At 24.0% G+C, this 9,630-nt stretch overlaps 1 long non-coding RNA gene across 1 annotated transcript in view; it reads left to right on the top strand.

Moving 5' to 3' along the window:
- Positions 1–9,630, top strand: part of LOC145945246 (uncharacterized) — a 59,091-nt gene that overhangs the window by 12,773 nt on the left and 36,688 nt on the right. The gene's annotated exons all lie outside the window — the stretch shown is intronic.

Here is a 9,630-nt window from a genome sequence, read left to right as displayed (position 1 = left end):
GTGGTTAAATGATGGTCTTACTACATTGTTTGGAATGGATGCGTTGGATACCGTCAATGCTCTCGAGGTGATTATATATTCTTAATGTATATAATATTAATACTCCATTTATTCGATTAAATGAAATCCTTATATCATAATATTAAAAATTTTTAAATAATATATATTTATAACATTAAATATAAATTGTAAAAGTTGTTAAAGATATTAAATATCAATTGCTTGCATGTCTTAAGAGACTACTGTGCGTAAATTGATCGATACTTTTAAATTGTTATTATATCTAAAATATAAACAGAAATTTATTTAAAAAATGACACTTATACTGAAACTATAATAATTTACGTACAGCAGTGCTATGTTTTCTATTAATATAAATATTTCTTTTGATTACATAAATGTATATTTACTGGATCATTAAAACGTTAAAATTTTTCTTTTTAGCATTACAAAAATTCCGAAATGTTGAATTTATTTATAGTTCAGCAATATGATTCTCTACATTCATATGAGTGGACATTTAGAGAGTCTTTATCAAAAGTTAGAAATCCTTCTGTAATTACTTCATTTTTCTCCTTTTCTCGTTACATCAAAGGTAAAATTCAGTAAATTTCAATTATAATGTAATTATAATTATATTATTTTTCTCTTATATTATCAGAGTATAATTAATATACTGTTAAACTGCAGATAAAACGAGCATTATTTCTATGCTATTAATTTTTTCTATCTTCTTATAATATTCACATTTAAAATTTATAAACAATCGTTAAATATTTTTATTTTTATGAAATTAATTATGATTACAAAGTTATGTACATTTCAATTTATTGTGTATGTAAATTTATCAAGTATTTTTAAATCATGTATATAAATTACGCTATTGATATGAATTGTAGCGCCCTTAATATTGCGCATGATACAACATCTAATTACTAAAGAAGTGTTTTGGAAAGGTATCAATCGATATTTACATATGCAGTGAGTATAATATTATATTCTGTATGTACAACTCTAATCAAATTACTTTTTTCTTCACCTTCTTGACGATCATTTTTTTTCTATTTATATAAACAATTCAGCTTTCTCTTCTTTGTCTTTAAAACTTTCTTCTCTTTCGTCGTATTGTAATAAAAGGGTTTGGCTGGATAAGGTGGGCAAATCTGCCTCCGCATGTATCAGGCCCAAATTGATGTCATAAGTTGACACCTATGTGATATAAGATTACCTCAAATATTAATCTTGAAATTGTGTTTTTGTAGGAGATATGGAGCGGGAAAGTGAAATAAAAAAAGTGATTTTTTTCTAGAAATGGCTAAGCCGATTTTGATGAAAAAAATATGTTATGGATATCAATAAAACAATTGTTTGAAAGCATTAAAAAAAATTTTCTGACCAAAAAATAAACAAAACTTTTAAATTAAAAAAAAATTTGTTTTAGAGACGTTTTTTAGTGACAGCAATATAAAGATGTTTTTTTGTGGAAATATGGGAGATGTCACTCAATAACATCTCTCTAAAAAAAATTTTTTTTTTTAATTCAAAAATTTGTTTACCTATGTTTTTTGGTCAGAAAATTTTTTTTACGTTTTCAAACAATTGTTTCATTGATCTCCATAACATATGTTCTTTTCATCAAAGCCGGCTCAGCCATTTTTAGGAAAAATCACTTTTTTTATTTCACTTTCCTCCTCCATATAACTCGTCCATAACAAAAATACAATTTCAAGATTTATATTTGAGGTTTGAGGTAATTTCATATCAAATGGATGTCAACTTATGACATCAATTTTGGGCCTGATACGTGCGGCGGCACATTTGCTTACCTTATCCATCCGGCTATACCCCTTTCTATTTTTATTTTCTGATTTACTATTTTTCTTCTACTGCTTTATCTTGCTTTATTTTATCTGTGCGATATTTTTGATGTGTCTTTAAAATATACTTTATTATTGTTCAGCTTTATTTACTTCATTTAAAAAAAAATGGAATTCCGTAATTTTTTTTTCTTTTGTTATTTTAATTTTTATTACTTGTCAAATTTATATATTTTTTACATCTTATTTTTCTACTTTTTAAATCTCACAGCTCTTTTCTTCTTTTAATCTAAATGCATAATTATATACTCGGAATAAACTAATCGTTTATGTATCTCTATTTATTTGTATTTTAATTTCACGTTATAAGTTATAATTTAATTGTTTAAATTAAGAGTTTAACTCTATTAAAGAAAATATGTTCAAGTATGTATTAAGTTAATGTTTAAATATTTATTAAGTTATATTAATATATTATAAATATATGGAATATTAATATAATATTATAAATATTATAATATATTATAAATTATAAAATACGCGTATATAATTAGATAATATTTTAATATGTTTAAATGCATAATTTTCAATTAGTACAGTTTTATTGTGTCAATAATGCAAAGTTTCACGAATATAGTGCGCTTAATTTGACGTCTCCTGATGATTTCTGGACGATTATGCAAGTTGCTATAAATGAATCATATTTCGAGCCTATAAAACACACGATTCGTTTAAAAATGCTAATAAATTGGACGAAATATACGTATCGTTATTGTCCTGTATTGAAAGTACTGCGAAATTATGCTACAAATAGTATGAATATAACAATAAAAAATTACAATCTAATTAAACAATACATTTTCTGGATGCCTTTAACGTTTACTACGGAGAGTACACTTAATTTTATGAATTTGAAACCTCCGTTTCACGATGAGAGATATATACTTATACAAGCGAACAAGCAATTTGAACAAGTTGATATAATGCAAGAAGATGGTTGGATAATGTTTAATTTACAACAAGCTGGTAAATATTAAACAATAAATTATAGTTTTATATATATTTAATACAATTTAAGTTTTTACACCATTATACAATTTCATTTGTATCTTTTATTAACAAGAACCGAGAACACATATCTAATATAAACATATACATATTAATTAGATATCATCAAATACGAAAAAATATTAAATGAAATATCTTCTATTCTGTTACTATTGAATCGGTGAAATTTATTCAGTTCTGTTTATAATTTAAGCATTATTTAAGCCAATATAAATGTAAAATGTTTCACAATTCGTTATACAGTTTAATTTTATGAAATCACAGTTATCAATTTAAAATGTTATAATTGATCATTTATTTTTTTTTATTTTTCCTATATAATATAATATAATACTTACAATTTGTTTAACAAAATGTAGATTCTGAACAAATTTCAAATTGATGTAATAATATATCAAATGTATTTATTCGTATTATTATATCACACAGGATACTATCGTGTTAATTATGATCCCGAAAATTGGCGAAGAATCGCAGATTATTTGAATTCTGCAAAATATACGAAAATACATGTTCTCAATCGTGCTAAAATCATCAGTGACGCATTTTATTTTATATTAGAACACGAACTCGATACTTCCACATTTTGGTATTTGACGAGTTATCTTTCACAAGAGACAAGTTATATAGCATGGTATCCTATGATTAAAGTTATTGAATACATGTCGACTATCTTTCTATTTCCAGATGAAAAAGTCGAATTAATCAAGGTAATTAGCAATAGATTTCATTAATAGAATAATATTGAAAAGTTTAAATTATTTTACTTTATTTATAAAATAAAAAATATATGTAACTGAAAAAATTTAATTTTTTTTTTAAATAACACAGGAAGTTTAAAAACAAAAAATTAATAACATTAAATTTATATTTTAAATTTATAATAACATATACTGATGTAACAAGATAGTTAATTGGTTATATTTATACTAAAATTTAAATTCTACATACGTAGAGATATTTTAGTAGCATAAAGTTTATCACGAGCTGATTACTGAGCTGCTTATTACAAGCTGATACTTTTATATTCCACCTTAATATTATTGAACATTTTCTCCCTTTTACTGCTCCTCACCCTTCTCATCTTATTTTCTTTCTCTGTCTCTCTCTCTCTCTCTTTCTCAAATATATTATAATTTTCTTTATCATAATATACATTCTGCAATTTAAATATTTTTACAAATGTTTAATGAAAACTAAGACAGTTTTATAATTATGTAATTTTAATATGATTTTTGTATTAATAGTTTTACGATAACCTTTATTTTCTTAAAATTTTTTTAATTTAATATTTTATTATAGTAATTGATAGAATAACCGAAATATTAAGAAAATATAAAATCTTATTTTATACTATAATATACATATATAAAAAAAGTTTATAAATTATACACATTTAATACATATATTAGGTGTGTCAACTGAAAATCTTAAATATTTTTATCTCTTAATTTATTGAATACAAAAGGTACACACTTACATTATATTTTTACGTAGTTTCCATGGCATGCAATGCAAGTGTGCCAGTGCTTCGGTAGTGCACGGATAGTTGCACTTAGAAAAAAAGTGTGTGTGTGTGTGTGTGTGTGCGCGCGCGTGTTAAAATGTATATATACGATAGATATATTTATGTAGTATATGTATACATAATATATATAGTATATGTATATATAGTGCATGTTTTGTCGGAAAAATGAGATTAAATATATAGCGCATAATGTAGCAACAGTAAAAACTTAACTCTACTAATACACTTATAAAAAATATTATAATGAATCGAACGAATCGAAACTTGTATTGCTTTTGAAAAAAGAATTGTACTTTACATTCTGCGTGATTACGATTTTTCAGTGCTGCTATATTATGCGCTACAAATTTAATCTCATTACTTTTCTGACAATTATAATTTAACGAAATAATTTAATAAATTGAACATAACTTAATTTATATATTCGCATTAAAATTATAATATTTCTGCCTCTTGTGATCAATATTTATGAATCAATATAAAATATAATATTAAATAATTTTCAGGATAAACTAAATATTATGTTAGATGGTCTACTTTCGAAAATAAAATACGAAGAAACATTGGAGGAGGAGGATTTTACTAAATGTTTAAGACAAGAAGCCATTAAATGGGCATGTATTCTTGGTAACTCGGATTGTCAACGAAGGGCTAATAGAAAATTATTAAATCGCATCGAAAAGCTAGAAACAGACAAGTAATTTTCTTCATGTTGTGTTTTAGACGGTTTTACTTATATTCTGTGCACTAACTTTTAATAAATTGTAGGATCAAAAAGCAATATTATAAGCTAAACTTTTGTAACAAACATTTTTTTTTTTTCGAATGTTATAGAGTTTTGCCATGGTGGGAAGAATGGATATACTGTAAAGGTTTGATGTTGGCAGACTCTCAGACTTGGCATACGATCAAGAATATGACATTAGTACAAACCAATAAAACTAGATTTTTAAAATTTTTAACTTGCACTCAAAGTAATGATATTATAGATGAATATTTAAACTTATTAACATCACATAATGGAATATGTATTGAAATACCAGTCAGAGATTGTGTTAACAGTTTTCTTTACATTATTGCAAAACATTCGAAAACCAATAATGTACTTGAGAAAATATTAACCAATTTCGATCAATTAAAACCGAGGTAATGACCAAAAATTTTTTATTTATTTATTCTTTCGTTTTAGAAATATATGTTACTCATTATTACGAAAGTTAATTAACAATTATAAATTTTGTTTGTTTTGTTTTTAAAGAGAAAGCAATGGGTTGGCAGTACTTATTATTATTATTAACAATGTGTATTCTGAGGATCAATTTAATAAGGTAAATTTTATAAGTTTAGTTATATAAATCTTGTTATTAGTCCCTTAATATATATATGTTTGCAACTTTTTTGTAAAATTAATGTCTTTACGATAAATGCATATTTCTTATAAAGTATCAAATCTTTATAGTAGATCGACATTTTAGAAAAATCATTGGTTTTTGTAAAATGTCAACTCATACATTTCGACATGTTTATTTGTAAAATAAATCTTTTGCTTTATTTGTGAAATGTCGATCTACAGATTTGGTATTTTATAAGGCTAAACTTTTCATAAAGAAATTGATTTTATAAAAACATCTATCACCTTATAATCATATGCACATACGTGAGCGCGTACTCACATCCACAAACACACGCGCACGCGTGCGCGCACACAAATACTATATTGTATATATGCGTATGTGTATGTGTGTGTATATATAGTAAAATATATAATATATAATAATTTAATTTAGCGTTATAAGTCTAACGCAACAGTATTTTTTCTTCATAGTACGATTAAAACGAAATATATATATGTATATATATATATATATATATATATATATATATATATTTCGTTTTAATGTAATTATTTCTTTTATTCAAGCTATGGAAAAGAACTATTGTCGCGTTAGGCTATTATAATGCTAAATTAAATTATTATTTATTGATAATAAATGTTGATATAATCTATTTTAGATCAGAAATATTTCGAAAGATATTATCAGAGAAGAAGCGCTTAAATATGTTCTTAAGGTAAAAATGTTACGTTAAATAAACATATATTATAATAATTATATATTAATCTCTTAATTTTAAGCTTATTTATCTTTTGTACATTTCATATAAATAATATTTGGTTCCGCAATTATATATTAGAATCGATCGAATAAATCATGTTAAACTTTTAAGGAAAAATAAAATTATTGCTTGCTAATGTTGAAATAATCTGATTTAGATAAATGAAGATAAAAAGAACATTTTTGGCATGTATAAATCCCTTTCTGAACAATGGATTCGCAATGTTGAGGCCAAACTAGAAATCCGATTGTCTGAAATTGAAAATAAGTATATAGGATACATTAAAACATTATATTGAATTAATTATATTAAAATATTGTCATAATCAAAGGAACTAAACTTGAATAATTAATGAAAATCAAAATAAATAAATTAAGTCAATCTTATGTATATGTAAATGTTTATGTAAAAATTGTTATGACAACGATTTATATATTTTTGTTTTCTTATTTTTAATTATCTATATGTGTAATTTATCTGCTTTAAATTATTTGTTTTATATTTTTTAATATTTAATATTTTTAAAATTTATATTATTATAGTTTATATATTATTTATAATATTATAATTTGTATAGCCTATAATAAATTAATAATATTAAATATAATATTTTTTAAATATTAATCTTAATATTATTACATAATTTCTTTTATATCATCAATAAATAATTAATAAATTTACATTATGAATAATTAATAACATTTTATATGTTACATAATAAATGATAAATATTATCATATTATAGTAACATGAATAATAATTATTTATAAATTAACATATGTTATTTATTATATATATTGATTTTATTAGCTACTTATAATCTGTTATATTTTTGCATATTTTGATTTATAATAAATTTTGTGACTGTTTTAATACTATTGCATGTACATTTTTAACTATTTGAATAGCTTTGTAATCAAAATAATAAAATAAAATCTTTAATAATATTAAATCTGTCTTCTTTAGCTTACTATTTGCACAATATAAAGTTTGTTTGCGTGTTAAATTAAGACAAAATATATTTATTTATAAAAAAATATTAAATATTTTTACAAAATTATCATGTTTAATTAGTTTTAATAACTAAAGCTATGAAATTATAAAAATTTTTAGATATCATCTGTCATAAATTTATGTCTAACTTAAATCTAATAGTCATTAATTTTATTAATAGACATTAATTAATATTCATTAATTTATTAATTACACAATTTTTAAAAATTAATAAAATAAACTTTAAAAAGTCGTCGTTTTATAAATTATATTTTTCTGCTAGAAAACATAAAATATCTTAACTTTGAGAAATTGAATAAAAAATTTATCGATTTTTACATAAATAGTAATTTGTCTTGACATATTTACTGTACAAAAATGCGATGCGATATATTAAAATTGAATCACACAATTTACAATTTAGTAACAATACAATAATGAATAAGTAAATAACCACACAACTTGTTGCTTGTGTGACGCGCGTAATATTAAATTTAATGCGACATGATATTAAAGAGGAAAAAATAAATATTTTATTATTATAAATAATCGTAAGAATTCGCAGCACATTCTTCTAGCGAAATTATATGTATATACATCACTCACACACACACAATTTTCATAAAATCATTTATATTGCGCAACCATGCGTTTTCGATTCTCTAATATGCGATTATTTGACACATGATATAGAAAAAAGTTATAAAAAGCGACGTATGAATCATGTAACAAAAAATAGGAAACCTTGGCAAATATTTTTGCATAGATGGTTCAAATTTAGCCTCAAACATTAATTTGAAGCTCTATAAACGATTTACATTAAATACGCACATTGAGGACTTAAAACTTACATCGTTCGTAATAAATAAAATAATTTATTATGTATTCATAATTGAGAGAAGTTTCAATAATTAAACTATTTTAGTTTGCTTATAAGTCTTAAATTTAATTGCTTCGCGCTCGTGTTAATAAATCGATAACTTTCTCTTTTCGACATTTTAATCTGTTCCTAGATCAAAACGACACACTGTTTCTTTTAAGTCCTCTCATTAGTCATCGCTTTGTCTTATTTCATCTGGCACTGCTCCACGAGATGTTAGTATTAGAAACGCAAAAACGTCATTCTAGCATGCACATGACGATTTACTAACGCAATTCTAGCGTAACTATACACGTGCATCTCACATGTTGATTAAAAATAAGTTGTCACATCACTATCTGCTGATTCAGATAAGAAAAATCCGTGTCAAATTAATTCCTCTGATTTTTTGCGCTCACCTGCGTGAACGCAGCCTTGAGAACGCTACACTTAAATAGGAAAAATATGTAAAAAGCATTCCGCGCTAAAACTATTTCGTAGATCGTAGAAAGTTTTATGAATGTTAGATGAAATTTTTATCTCGTTAAATATGAAATTTGAAAAAAAAATTACATAAAATTCATTGTTAAACTCTGAAAACATATGCCTAATTTACAACAGTTTTCAATGAATACTATTACTATCATTAATTTGATTAAAATAATATAATCATATTACACAATTTTTGAAAATATAAGAAATTATTTGTCTTTATATTATATGCATAAATATAAAATGTCTATATCCACTTAACATTTAATTTGACATCTATCCTACAAAGAAAAAGAAAATTACAGTATTAATATTTATAGTAACAGTAATAATGAGAGTTATATAATTGATACATTGATATTAACATAATAATAATAATGTTAATCTAATAAACATTATTGCTCTAATAAAACGATAAATCTTACTTAAATAAATATAAAAATGTCACACATTTCTCTTTAACTCCCCTATAAATGAAATTACGATGGATATTATACTTTGCTTGGGAACTTTATCAGAATAAGCTAGCAGAAGTTAACAGAAGTTAGCTCAAGACATAGACAGTAACAAAATGTATGACTAATTTCTAATTTCTAACAACGTTATATTTAAATATCGAGGGGAAAGAACAAAGTACGGTATCGAGGAACCTTGGCGTATAAAACGTCGCGCCGGAAAGGAACAAAAAGAGGTTTCAGTCACCCCCGTTGTACGTACAATCCCCTTAATAGAGACTCGCGCGACGCCGATCGAACGTC

Source organism: Prenolepis imparis, unplaced genomic scaffold, assembly GCF_030444845.1.
Source record: "Prenolepis imparis isolate NDT839.2.m4 unplaced genomic scaffold, iyPreImpa1.0 SCAF_14, whole genome shotgun sequence".
NCBI classification, from domain to species: Eukaryota; Metazoa; Arthropoda; class Insecta; order Hymenoptera; family Formicidae; genus Prenolepis; species Prenolepis imparis.
This window is presented reverse-complemented; position numbering and strand designations above follow the sequence as displayed.